The following is a 14,894-nucleotide window of genomic DNA, read 5'->3' on the forward strand; positions in this document are numbered from 1 at the left end:
CAGAGGGGCCCTCCATACCTGAAGGAGTCATACAGCTGGGATCTAGGGACACCTCTGCAGCACCCTGCCTGGCTGATGTTCAAAGCCCAGTCCAAGTGACTGCCATCGCTGTGGGTGTCAGTGTGAGCAGACGGTACCAGGGACTATGCACCCCTCACCCACTACTTAAGTCCCCAAGAAAAGGAGAGAACAGAAATCCCCAAAGCCATTAATGGCATCTTCTCTATGCCAGGCACTTGTTCTAGGCACTTGTATTACAGCAATAAATAAAACATTAAAAAAAAAGAAAAGACTCTGCTCTTCTACTGCAGGGGGCACAGGTTCGATCCCTGGTCAGGGAACTAAGATCCCACGTGCCGTGTGGTGTGGCCAAAAAATAAAATGAATAAATAAATAAAACGAAATAGAAGGAATAGCTGACCTTTGTGGCAATTTTCCTGGTTTTGTGATAGTAATTCTGTTCAGTTCCTGAACTTAGATGACAAGTCCTCTTAGTGAGGCTGGCCTAATTCTATGTTCTCTATGGCACATAGTGACTATGACTGTGCAAGAGCCATTATTACCCAAAGTACCATAATAATGGACATGTCCTCCTATGACGTTATTGTTTCCTATCTTCCAGGACATTAATTGCCTTCTAACTTGCTCTAAAATTGGTAGGTAGGACACACTGCCAAGACTAGAGAGAAGAGAGCTGCTGGTAATATACTAAAAAGCTGGGTAAAGGACTTACTGCTACCTCCTTCTCATTGGAGCGTCTTCACATTTACACATTACTTCTTTTGTTATGGGATGTTAGTTCAGCCTTGCCTTTTGTCTTGGATTCCGTCTTATCATGGTCAATGTCTGATCTTTCCTTCAATTGAATGATTCAGACAACTCTGAAGTTATTTTGGCTTTTCCACTTTCCTTTTACAGGCTTTTTATGAGTCATTGAATTGAAGGGGAGGTTATTTCTAAATTGGAAGGTGAGGATGAGAGAAGGGGGAGGAAAGTTCCGGAAAATAACTGGGAAAAGACACCTTATTGTTATGTAGAGTTGCTGGAGGAATAATTTCCGCTTAGTTTGGTGATAGAGGTATGTAGTTTATTTAAACCTGACTAAAAATATATGTTAGAAAATAGACAATGTTTTTTTGGATAATGAACCATGCAGTTTTAAACTCCTTGTAGCTTGCTGGAACAGGATATAAGGGTAAATAGAAGAGATATGGAACAAAGAGTTAGTGGGAATAAGAAAGGGGCAAAGTCCAGATTCTTGGTGCCACAGAAAGTCCCCAACCACTAAAGGGATGCTTAAGAGGGAAGTACCCTTGACCTGTCCCAGTCCATTCCTGAGTGTATGTTTCATGACCCACAGGTTTGTGTATGCTAGGTGGAGTTGTGAGGAAGGTACATTTAAATCTGATTCAGAAATTGAAAGAATAATTAGGCCAGCATTTTGCTATTTAGGAGCAGGAAAAGGGGTGGAAATGAAAAAGAAATGCAAAAAACTAATGATGGATATATTTCTAGGAGCGCAAGAGTTTTTATAGCAACACCAAATTTCTCAAAAGTGTCTACTGTGATTTGTACCCAAATGAGTAAAAATGCAATCATTTATTCTTCTGCATTGTGCCAATATGCGAAAGGAACTGCAGTCTTTCAATGGTCCTAATTTAGACTGCTTAGGAAGAGGAGAGGTTTAGAAAAAAAGACAAGTTTTTAAGTATCTGACACACAACTAGTAGGGCTATTTAAGAACTGCTGAGCATAAAAATCAAGTTGCGGGAGCCGAATTCTCTTGTCCAGAGCATCACAAGGGTAAAATATGGCCCATTTAGTCCAAACTTGCTGTTGGTTGCCTGGTCACTTCGCAGGAGCCAGCCAGGGGTGAGTCTGGAAGCTGGAGAACCCTCAACACGCCACTTCAATTTATTAACTGCAACCAAAGTGGACTGACCTCTGCAAAATAAACGGTTGTGCTTTGCTCTTTAGCATGGAGACTTCTGGAAAGAACGTCAAGGAAACTGGGCATCTTAGGACCTCAAGAAGGGGAAATTTTAATCTGTATACTGCTTTTCTCTCAAGGGGTTGTAAATGATTTTTAAACACAACCTCTGATGTTGCTGTTTTGTAAGTACTACCCTCTGGGTAAGCTATTAGTGATAAGCTTCTCCTTATAGGGAGGAAGTTGGAGAAAGGGACGAGTTTCCAGAGTCCACTGTACCACAAAGAGTTAACCCTTCCCCTCGAACGTGATCGTCTGCCCCTTGCTTTCTACTGCGCAACCAAACTGTGCCCAAGCTAGAACCAACCATGGCCGTCACATACTTTGCCAATTGACTTAACAGACACTTTCGGCAGCCTATCAGAACTTTGAACTGCCCAACCATCAACCAATTACAACTAAAGCTTGGTCTAGGACGCTCCAGGTCCGGGAGGGGGGGGTAATACCGGGTCAGGAAAAGGGGTGGGAAGGAAGCTTTGACGGACGGGTAAACTAAACCAATAAGAGCAGAGAGCTGCCGCCCCACTACCCAATGGAGAGATAGGAAGTGTGAAGCGGGGTGGGCCTGTTGTCATGGGGGAGGTGGTGGCGCTAGGTGGCTACTGGCGCCCGAGGTAGAGGCAGTGGCACTGGAGTTGACCGCGGGCAGCGGCAGGTGAGTACTGGTAACGCGGACCTGAGGTCTGGGGGCAGTCGCGGGGCGGAAACTCCAGCTCGGCGCTCCTGAGGCGGAAGCCAGCGGAAGGGGGCCTGGACTGCGGGCCGGGTCGGGCCCCGGTCGGGGCCGGGGCGGGGGCGGCGGCGGCGGCGGCGAGTTCGCGCTGACTGGGCTGGTGGGAGAGCAGCCCGGCTCCTGGCGGCGGAGTTCGTGGTGGCAAGGTAGGCTGGGGCCAGACCCAAGCAGGTCAGGCCGGGAGGTCCCTTGGGACGCTTAGCTGCGCGGGTCTGGGGCACTGCCCGGCGTCCGGTGTGTGAGGGGTAGGTCCTTGGGGAGACGGGGGTGTCTGGGGTCCCAGAGAAAGGGGTGACCCGGGGTGACCGGTTACGACCTGGTCCGCGGGCCAGGTGACTCGGACAGGACAGCTTGGGTGCGAGGAGGAAGGGGAACCCGGGAAGCCTGGGAGCGGCCCGAGAGGAGAAAGCTGGGGGGCCGGGAGACTGGGAGTGGCCCGGGTCCGAGGGAGAAGGGAGGCCGAGGGCGGCCGGGGTCTCAGCGAGGGCGTCGAGGAAAGGCAGGGAAGGCACCTGAGGATCCTCCTGAGAAAGGCGGCCATCCGAGAGAGGAGCGCTCCTGGGGTTCTTGGGGAGCTTTGGAGTGTCGGACCCGTGGAGACCTTGAATAGCTTGGGGAGGAACGGGAGCGCCCTGCCCCCCACCGCTGGTCTGGGATGGGAAATTCAAGACTGGCCTGGGAACCCCTAGGTCTGAGGGTCCCCAGGAAACCAGGGTTTTGAAAAAAGTTTTGGAGGGGTAGCTCGGGTTTGAGACTGTGGTGAGGGGTTTGGCTGAGGAATGGAAGTTCTCTCAGTTGGGGATAAGTCAAGCAAAATGACACGGCGGTGGGCGGGAGAAGTTGTTTCCTTGTAGGAAGGGAGTGGGAGGTAGGGTGTAGTAGGAGGGAGCGAGAAAGTTGCTCGGGAAGAGACTAGAGGTCTTGTGGAAACTGACCGGAACAGTAGATATGAGAAATTAACATGGGACCCTTAATAGGTTCTAAGGACTTCAGAAATAGTAGAACCTTCAGCTTCATAATACTAAGATGCCATCTAGGACCAGAGAAAGGGTTCTAAAAGCAGAGTTGTGACTTACATTCCAATGCTTTAGAAAAGAAATTTGTTTTAGGACGCGAGCAATAATGTTAGAAAATAAGGACATTGACAATATGGGGAATTTAAAAGGGGAAAAGGGGATAGCTGAACTAAAGGAGTGCGACCGGGAACTTAGAAAGAAGAGAGGCATGAAGAGAACAGGCTTAACTTTCGCCAAATTAGAAATAAATTTGAATTCTAGTTCTACCACTTAGCTTTGACAACTTAACCTCTCTCTGTTTGGAAGTTTCATCTGTGTAATAAGGATAACAATACTTCCTACTTCTTAGGGTTGCTTTTTCACATGAGTTAATATCTGTGGAACTTTTAGAATAGTGACTGGCACAAAGTAAGCACTGTACTGGATTATTAAATGTGTAGAGGATAAAGAAAGTCCTGAATTCTTTAATGCGTTGTTCTCAAACTTTAACTTAAACCAGAATCACCTGGACGGCTTGATAAAACGTAGGCTGCTGGCTCCACCCAGAGTTTCTGATTCAGTAGGTCTGGGATGGGGCCTGAGAGTTTGTATTTATCTCAGGTGATGGCTTATGTTGGTCAGGGGAACCACTTGCTTTATTGAAAACAGTAATAATGTAGCAACCTTAAAATACTTGTCTACCCTGCTAGAGACAGGTAGAAGCAAATTGCAAAACAAAGATCCTAATAATGTATAAGGGATGCCGTATTTTAAGCCTGTGTTTTTCAAACTGTGGATCATGATTTATTAGTAATTTATAAAATCAATTTAGTGGGTTAAATTGATTAAAAATAGAATAGAACAGAATTGACTACCATTTCACGTGGCAAGGAAAAATATTGTTTTGGGAAATTTTGCTCATACATGTGTGTACTAGGTCACAATGTAAAATGTATTTCTTGCATTAAAAAGAGTTTGTAAAACTGTTTTGAGCCATGCAGTGCAGCAAAAGCAGCCCTTCAGTAGGGACATCCAGCGACTGGGTTTATTGCTTATTTATTTTTCTTTTTGTGGTAATTTTATCAGGTGGTGATACATTCTATTAAATTTCTTCAGTTTCTGAATTGGTTTCTCCTGTGTTTGCCTTATCATACATTGTGTTGCGCTTCTTTTTAAATACTGAGAATCTTTAACAGGAGGACTAAAGGGAATTTGAGGTAGAGAGGTGAAATTGAGTGGTGTTTCTCAGATGTGGTCCACTTTTGTTTCACTCATGCCCTCTTGTTTACCTTTTCTTTTTTGCCAGTGTACTGTAAAGCACTGTCTGTATAAAACCTAAGTATACACAGACGTGTTGACAGTAAACAACCAACACAAATAGACTGGTTTGAGATCAGTTCCTGTATAGAAAGTAAGCAAAAACCAAATAAGACACATTTCAAAAGAGAAAAGCAAAAGGGTGTTTCCTTTTTAGAGAGTAAGGAATTCTGAGGTTTTCATGGCCTTAATACAAAATATATAATATAAAAGCATTTTTAAGGGAACCAGATATACTTGTGTATTTTAGATTTCTAGGTTTTTGAAGAGAGAAGACATAGTAATAATGCTCAGATGCACCTGGGATAGAGTTTTAACTACAAAGTAAATAGTTTATTAAGCAGGAGCTTTTGTTTTGATGGTTTTCTCCCTTCAGAATGATCTGGATCTGGCATAGAGTTGTAAATTTAACTTGTTTGAGGGACCCAAATGTAATCTATATACTTATTTTAAGCTATATTAAGAATATATATGTATGTTTTGTGCTGTTCTTCGTTTGATTTTTCTTCTGTAAGACTAGATGGTTTATATTTAGAAAGAGTTGATTCATGTTTGTTTTAATGGATGTAAGGACAGAGAAAACAGTATTGAAAACTGAAAGAGATTCTTATAGCTCTCTTTAAAATCTTTAATCTAGGGGATTTATAACCCTTTCATTAATGTTTTATGAAATTGTGAAGAAACTTTTGGAGTAGCTTTGCATCAGGATTTTTAGATTTTTTTCTCTCAAAAATAATTTTTAGTTCTATTTCATGTTTTTATTATATTTTTACAAAATTTTAATTTTTGTTTGGAAGACTATGAAACATGTAATTATTTCATTTTTGAGTTGAAAAACATAAGCAGTCTTTTCATAAAACAAATTTACTAATTTTTTGTGACAGAGGTTCCAAGGATGAAAGCTTTTGAATTACTTGCTTTGAGTTAAATGTAGTATCCCTACCACCAAAATGGTTAAGTCATTGTACAATTGATGGGCAGTTTTGTATAGATCATTCAGTTCTTTTTTTTTTTTTTTTTTGCGGTACGTGGGCCTCTCACTGTTGTGGCCTCTCCCGTTGCAGAGCACAGGCTCCAGACGCGCAGGCTCAGCGGCCATGGCTCACAGGCCTAGCTGCTCTGCGGCATGTGGGATCTTCCCGGACTGGGGCACGAACCCGTGTCCCCTGCATCGGCAGGCGGACTCTCAACCACTGCGCCACCAGGGAAGCCCGATCATTCAGTTCTTTTACTAACTGATGTAAGAATGTAAAATCTTAGTAATCGAGTGTGGGAAAAATATAAAATTCATTCGTCATAATTGTGGACATTAACTAGTTTGATTACTTACTTGCTTTTTAATGAATGGACTTTATTCAGTTGACTTATTATTCACCCATAATTTAATCATACTTATCTAGGAATATCTCTGATTGCTCAACCGTTTTTACAGTGAGATTTGTTAATTTGTAGTTGAAAAAATGGTGGTTTTTAAATTCCAGAGAAACTGCTCCTGATGGTACAATTTAGTGAGGCTCATTTTCCAGTTTCAAAGATTATTCAGGTAAATGGTTTTTAAAAGTAGAAGTTCAATTAACACTAGTTCATTAAGTTTATTTTCTATTTCAATAAAGTTTTGTCTTTTACACATCGCTTCTGATCTGCTTTCTCTGCTTCTTTCTCTTCAACTACTCATACAATAAATCCTAATGGAAATGTGCTGCCTGAAAATCTAGTTCTGTGAAAGTACAGAACCCCAACATCTGGTTTTTAGTTTGCTGGGAGAATTCCTTTTATCAGAAAAGGTCCCTTGGTAAACTTATTACCTTAAAAAAAGTCTTTTAATAGAGTACTTGGAAAGCTACTGTTTTTTTTTTTAAAATAAATTTATTTATTTATTTTTGGCTGTGTTGGGTCTTCGTTTCTGTGCAAGGGCTTTCTCCAGTTGCAGCGAGCGGGGGCCACTCTTCATCGTGGTGCACGGGCCTCTCACTGTCACGGTCTCTTGTTGTGGAGCACAGGCTCCAGACCCGCAGGCTCAGTAGTTGTGGCTCACGGGTCCAGTTGGTCCACGGCATGTGGGATCCTCCCAGACCAGGGCTCGAACCCGTGTCCCCTGCATTAGCAGGCGGATTCTCAACCACTGTGCCACCAGGGAGGCCCGGAAAGCTACGTTTTATTTTGGACTTGCCAAAATACATGCATTGTGTTTAATAAATTTTGATTTCTATGGAATGGATCTTTAATTTTGCCAGTTTCTGAACTCTGATGTATGTTTCCTTGGTGGGGCTAGGGAGAAAGGAAACAATTGTACTTCTTAAATTTTTTTTGCTATATTATTTTTTATCTTGACATTATGATAAATCCTTTATTTGCAAAGAAATACAATTTTTTGGAAAGAAAGAAAAATTTATTTGCAAAGAAAATTTATATTCAGTAATATAATGTATTGGAAATCTCATTATTAAAGATGGAAATTCTATATAAGGCTTTAGGACGTTTGTTCAGATATGAGACACAGGTAATGATAAATAGGATGTCATTACCCTATTGCCATATATTTTTGAGAATATAAAATATGCACTTGTAAATCTTGGGGCAAAAGGATTGAGACTAAGGGAGAATGAGGAGAATACTGATATGTTTGAGGAGGAGTCGGAGGATCTGCAGGAAGTATGTCTAGAGGAGTGAGCCTTTCTTGGCAGTTTTCCTGGAGTGACATATGTAAAGGAGGATGATCCTATTTGCAACATTCTCGCACGGACATATTTTTCGCTGTGCTTGTTAGAACTCTTTCTTTGTTGTGTTCCTCTCAGGAAAGCGTGTCAGAATACAAATGAATACACTGAGAATTGCTAGTCCTAGGATGGGAGGCTTTGCAGGACCATGTGGATTTAGAAGGCTGGACACTTGTCTCTGCTTCTCCAGTTCTTGGGAATAGGTGCCCAACAATTGTAACTAGGCCAAGTCTTCCCAGTTGTCCTTTCTAATGGAGTCTGGGATTAGGCAGTAGGAAGAGACTCCCAGTCATCTTAAATGGATTAACCAAGGGGCTGCTTAATAATTAATGTTCAGTGACTTCCCTTTCCCTCTCTACTGAAACTGTTTCTCCCTACTTGCTTGCTGATACCTTACCTTCAGGATCAAAGTCTTGAGTTCTCTGATTAGATAGCAAAATATTAATTGTGGTAACTTGTTTATATTAAGGTGGATATAGTTAATTAGGAAAATGATTATTATCCAGTTTTTTTCCAGTTTAGTTGGGGAGGAAGAGGGATTTAAAGCCGTAGAACACTGCTTGGCTCCTGAATAAAGGCAAAGTCAGGGAAGTCAGGAACACAGAAAAAAGCAAAATTTATATCTTTAAGATTGACTTCCTTTGACCTTAGAAAAGTAAAAGTGATGCTTTTGTCCTGGTCAGCTGTGCACAAGTACTCCATGGGTACCTTTCAATTGTGTCATGTGGTACTGCTTTGCATAATTTATAAGGGTTTATTTACCTAGTTATTTTTAATATAGCTGACTTTGTTATCAGGAATTTTAGCTCCCAGGATTATTTCATCAAGATAAACTTTTTTTTCAACCTAGAATCTCATGGAGTCATAGAATAGCCTGATGATCACAGAAGTATATTTGTAATAGCATATTATGAAATTGAAAAAAGCATCATTTGTGTTCTGAGTAAGAATGATAGAATGGAAGGAAAATCCAAGTTTTATCATTGTATGACCATGTTTTTGAATCCTGGATCTGTCATTTACTAATTGACTAATTGGGCAGTTTATTAAATCTCTTGTAGCCTCAGTTTTGTCATCTATAAAATAGAGCTTATCCTCCTTAACTAAGCTGATAATTAAATGAAAAGCATTTTATGTAGTACCTTGCTTATAGTGGGCACTCAACACATGATGATGTTAATTTTTTTTATTAGTAATTATAACAATATTAGACTTCTCTTTCTAGGAAGGGCTAATATCCCAGATACTGTGATTATAAGCAATGTGGCAGTTAGAAAAACTGGAATTGACTTTATTTATTTATTTTTAAATTAATTTATTTTTGGCTGCGTTGGGTCTTCATTTAAAAACGGGGTCATCTTTTATTATTGAGTTATGAGTTGTGAAAAACCTTTATATGTTCTGGATACAAGTCCCTTGTCAGATGTATGATTTGCAAATATTTTCTCCCAATATGTGGCTTGTATTTCCACTTTCTTCCTTTCTTTTTAAAAATTAATTAATTAATTTATCTTTGGCTGCGTTGGGTCTTCATTGCTGCATGCAGGCTTTCTCTAGTTGCGGCGAGCTGGGGCTGCTCTTTGTTGCTGTGCGCGGGCTTCTCATTACGGTGGCTTCCCTTGTTGCGGAGCACAGGCTCTAGGTGTGCGGGCTTCAGTAGTTGTGGCACGTGGCTTGCAGGCTCAGTAGTTGTGGCGCACGGGCTTAGTTGCTCCGCGGCATGTGGGATCTTCCTGGACCAGGGTTCGAACCTGTGTTCCCTGCACTGGCAGGCAGATTCTTAACCACTGCGCCATCAGGGAAGCCCCTATTTTCACATTCTTGATGCACGAAACTTTTTTTGAAGCATAAAACTTTTTCATTTTGATATAGCGCTATGTTTGTGCTTTTGGTATAATATCTAAGAAACAATCGCCTAATCCAGGGTCATGAATATTTATGCCTATGTTTTCTTCTAAGAGTTTATACGAATTTTAGTTCTTATGTTTAGTTCTTTGATCTATTTTGGGTTAATTTTTGTGTATGGTATGGAGAAGGGGCCCAACGTAATTCTTTTACATATGGTTATCCAGTTGTCTCAGCACCATTTGTTGAGACCATTACTTTTTGTTTATTGGCTTGTTAGAAAAGTTTAATAAAATTTTCTGCTTTGTTACTGATTCTTTGAAGTAGCATTTTGTTGGCCTTTTGGTCTAGTGTGGCAGTTGGGGTCATGGTGCTGAGGGAAACAGTTTAGAGTTGCAAGAATGGGTTATAAATGAACCCGCTGATTTAAATATATGGTTGTCTAATTTCATCATTACATTACTTTATACTTGAATACTATATGAAGTTCAGCTGCCATTTTTCTGCCTACTGGGCGACCATGTCCCATAGTTCTGCAGAAGCTTCAGTGCTGGACCATTTAATGGAAATCAGGGTCAGATTTTTAAACATGTGGCTTAAAAGAAGAAAAGCTTCTATTATGGCCCCTTTTCCTACCCCTCCCCCCTTTTCCTTCTTTAACTCACCTATCCTATTACCTTTTTATCTTAAGAAGACTCTTCTTTTGGACTATTAACAGATAGTCTTTTTCTGAAGGAAGATCAAATACTAAGGCTTTTTTATTTTAAGTTGGAGATTGAAGGAAATGTTTTATAGTGACGATTGAAAACATTATAGAGAAATTATAAGTATTTTTGTTAACCTTGGTAAATTTAAAATCCAGAATTAATATCAATAATATCAAAGTTTCCTTTTCCTTGTAATCCTAGTTGAAGGTTAGAAATAGCATGGTATTTTCCTTTCATTTAAAAAAAAATAAAAATACAGTTATTTTACAACTTGTGAGATTACTTAGCATTTTGAAAGAAACATTATTTATAGAACATTTAACTCTAAATTGGGCTTTTAACTTTTTTCCTATTTTAAGAGGCATTAATTATTCTCTTTTGGAGGTCTTACAAGCAAAGGCAAAAGTATACATCTTTTACGGAGTATTTGAATTTTTTGTGTCTCATCTCTGTAGAATTCTGCTTCTTTAGAATATGAGGCCAGTACTTTGCCAAGAAAGAGCTAATTTCCTGGGAAATCAGATTGCTGGCTTGACTTCTTGCTGTGCCTTTCCCTTCTTTTGTTGCTTTGTAAAAGAGCTGAGCTCAGTCCTGTGGAAAATCACTAAATTATCTAATTATTTTCCCCAGTTCAAATTAAATATGATTGATATATATTTGCACTGCATTGAATTCTGTGAGTTTTTCTTGTTATAGATTTGTTAGCATACCCTGAAGGACTTTGACTTCATTTGCTGAGTTGGCTGTTTGTATCTGAAATAATATAATACTAATGGTGTGTTTCTTTAATGAATGTTCTTACTCTTTTGGTCTTTTTTTCCCCCTCCAGTAGACCTAGTTAGTGAGGGGTATCACTTGTGTTCTTACAATAAAATCCAGACACTTTTATTAACATACATTTTATTAACATACATTTTAATATCATTACAGTTATTTGAAAACAGTTTAAAAGAGCTGAAGAATGTTCCAATAACGGATACATCATTTATACAACCAGTGTCCATAGTGTTCACATTTAGATTGTTAATTTCCAGTTATTATAAACAAAACTTTAGTGAATATGCGAAACCCAGATCTTTGTCCACATTTCTGTGTTCTTTAAAAAATAAATTTATTTATTTATGGTTGCGTTGGGTCTTCGTTGCTGCCCGCGGGCTTTCTCTAGTTGCGGAGAGCGGGGGCTTTTCTTCGCTGCGGTGCACTGGCTTTTCTTTGTTGTGGAGCACGGGCTCTAGGCGCACGCTTCAGTAGTTATGGCTCTTGGGCTCTAGAGCGCAGGCTCAGTAGTTGTGGCTCACAGGCTTAGTTGCTCTGCGGCATGTGGGATCTTCCCAGGTCAGAGCTCGAACCTGTGTACCCTGCATTGTCAGGCGGCTTCTTAACCACTGCGCCACCAGGGAAGTCCCACATTTCTGTATTTTTAAGGTAGATTCCTGTAAATGGAACTATCAAGTCAAGGTATACATTTCTTAGGGCTTTGAAGAGAGCAAAACGTTGCACAGTTGCTCTCCAGAAAGGTGGTAGGACCAATTTACATTCCCATTAGCGATACATAAGATTGAGATATATACCTTTTAAAGTATTTTAAACATTTAAAATGTTAACATAAAGAGAAAATAGTAACTGATTTCTTAAATTTGAATTTATTCGATCACTAGCCAGATATTTTAAATGTGATCTTTAACCTTTAAGTATTTCCTTTAAGTTAAGTTACTGTTGTTTTTGAATTTCATATATTTGCAGTAATACCATATGTACTCTTGGGACTTCCCTCGTGGTCCAGTGGTTGAGACTCTGCACTCTCAATGCAGGGGGCATGGTTCGAGGATCAGGGAACTAAGATCCTGCATGCCGCGTGGTGCGGCCAAAAAAACCCCCCAAAACCAAAAAACAAACCAAAACCCCATATGTACTCTTTTTATCTGACTTCTTTTGTTTAACATGTTTTTGAGATTCATTTTGTTTTGTACACTTTTATTACTAAGGAAACCATAACCAATAGAAAATTACAGCAATGGTATGGCCTTTAAAATAAAATGCCATTAAAGCATTCTCTAAACCACAGTTTGTTAACTATTTAATTTACCTCAAGTCCAAGTTGTATCTCCCTAAGACACCATTTCCATCACAGTAGCCATTTTAAGCCAGTCTTATTTCTATACGTGGGTAATTTCTGGAGAGAGCACTCTACTCAGCATGAACATGCACCAGGAATGCATAAGAAAAATATGTATGTGCAAATACATTTAAGAGTTTCTGTGGGAGAATCATTTAATAAAACCCTGGGATTTATTTGCCTCTTAAAAGCACCAATTAAAACATTTCTCAAAAGTTTATATTGTGGCAAGAAAACTCAAGTTAGTTACTAAACAAACAAAAAATAAGGTTATTTTCAGAATAAAAATTATCTTCAACTAGGGATTGTTTAAAATGCATTTTAAAATGAGAGAGAATTTGAAGAAAATAAAAATAAGACTTCTTCACTGAATAGTAAATTCAAAACATTTTTGTAAACACCAGATAACTTCCTAGGTGGCATAGTATTCCATTTTATAAATATAATACACTTTGTTTTTCCATTCTCCTGTTGATAGACATTTGCATTATTTCTGTTTTTTTTGTTTTTGTTTTTTTTGCCTGTTATGAATAAGACTGCTGTAAGTATTCTTGTACAAGTCTTTTAAACATATGTTTCATTTCTCTTGGTCGAATACCTAGGAGTGGAATTGTTGGGTCACAGGGCAGATATATGTTTAACTTTATAAGCAATTGCTGAATGGTTCTCCAGTTGCTCCATGTCTTTGCCACCACTTGGGTTGTTAGTCTTTTTGACTTTTAGCCATTCTAATGGGTGTAAAGTGATATCTTAGAATGGTTTTAATTTGCAATTTCCAGGTGACTAAAGATGTTGAGCACTTACTGATTTTTTTTTTTTTTGGTTAAAATCTTTTACAAAGGCAAATTTGCAGATTGATAGTAAATACTTTAACAGAAAGTTCAGTGTGTTTTATTACTATATAATGGATCTAGACTTATCTGATTTGTAAGATCAGAGATTAATTTGTAATTAAAAGTAAAATGAAAAATATTTCAAGTATTAAGATTTTTCAGAAGTTCCATATCATAGTGATAATTCATAGTGGTTTCTTGGAGTTAAGTAAACATTTGCTGTTGATTAATATTTGTGAGAACTTTGTTTGATAAGTAAATGATTCAAAAGGAAGACTTCAGACTGTGTGTTGTAGAGCTGCTTTTTGAATTTTTGCAATTGAATCATTGATTCAGGAACATTAATATTGCATGATCTGGCTCAAAAACTATTCTGTATTTGAGCCACACGTGAGAACTGATAGTCTAGTAAGGGTATCAGGTAATAATAATAATACTACCAACAGCTAACACTGTATTCCAGGCTTTGCTCGAAGTGCTTTACATGCACTAATTTAATCCTTACTGTTATTATCCTTACTTTCCAGTTGAGGAATCTGAAGCACAGAGGTTAAGCAGTTTGCCCCAAATCATAGAGCAAGTGATGGACTCATATTCTTACCCCTCAGTGCTAAAGTAATTGAATCAAATGAGGTCAAATTTGCATTCTTTATAGAATGTGTGGTAGTGGTGGTCAGAGTTTAAACTGGGATTTCTAAGTTTGAACATAGGCTGTCTACCAGTCTCTCTCCCTTCACTATCAATACTCCTGTCATGTATCCCGGGGGGTGATTTATGGAAGGAAAGTTTTATCTGAATTAACAGATGATGGAAACCCTAGTAACCTGAGATTGAGTGCTTTCCTAGAGAAGATGTCATTTCTCTCTATACCTTAACTGACTCTTGGAATTGGAGCATTTATTTTTGGACAGTCTTTAGTAGTGTTTGTTTAACTGGTCTTTGTGAAAATCTCTAAGTGTAAATGTTTAACATCCTCTGGAAACAAACTGAGTGAGATATGAGGTTGATGGAACTTGTGCCTGAAAAATGTTGGGCCTAATAACAGCACTATCTAAAATACTTAATGTTCATAGATATTTATGATGGGGAATCACAGTTCTTGACATTCTTTTCTTTCTTTCTGAAACCCCTGCATACTGACCCATGGAACACTTCTTTGTCATTAGTTTGGGTTTAGATAAGATTAATCTTTGAGGGGAGGACTATATTTTTTGGCTAATTTCCTTGAAAGAAGATTTGGAGATGGAAGAAAATGAAAGAAGTATCGGCTTTTTCTTTCACCATACCTTTTGTGGCTTCCTCCACTTCTGATTTGTGTCTGTTGATATGTTGATATCATGGGTAACTTGAAGTTGGGGTGGGTGGGAAGTATTTTGTGTGTATTAAATGAGGGAAGGCCAATTCCCGAATGAATAAATCATGAGATACGAGTTTAATTCCTGTGCTGCCACACTCTGTGATTTGGCTAAATGTTTTAACTTCTCTGGGTCTTTGTTTCTTCTTTAATAAAGTGAAGTCATTGGACTAGATCCTTAAAGTTTTTTTGATGCTGAAATATTTAAGTTATTCTAAAAATTACAGTGAATAATACAATGAATAGAATTCAGTTTTTCCATATAGAAAATAAGTAGTACTAACACC

The 14,894-nt window shown here is 39.0% G+C and overlaps 1 protein-coding gene across 10 annotated transcripts in view; it reads left to right on the top strand.

Moving 5' to 3' along the window:
• Window positions 1–2,560: 2,560 nt before the first annotated feature.
• The window catches only part of NUMB (NUMB endocytic adaptor protein), a 174,007-nt gene continuing 161,673 nt past the window's right edge, over window positions 2,561–14,894 (top strand). For 8 of the 10 annotated variants that reach the window (XM_060004253.1, XM_069540424.1, XM_069540421.1 and 5 more), the window contains exon 1: window positions 2,561–2,645. The gene's annotated coding sequence lies outside the window, so the exon portion shown is untranslated. Of the gene's footprint in view, window positions 2,646–2,693; window positions 2,870–6,259; window positions 6,276–14,894 lie in introns of those variants that run through there. The other 2 variants (XM_060004254.1, XM_060004257.1) reach the window with 2 other exon arrangements.

The sequence above is a fragment of the Delphinus delphis genome, chromosome 2, assembly GCF_949987515.2.
Source record: "Delphinus delphis chromosome 2, mDelDel1.2, whole genome shotgun sequence".
NCBI lineage: Eukaryota > Metazoa > Chordata > Mammalia > Artiodactyla > Delphinidae > Delphinus > Delphinus delphis.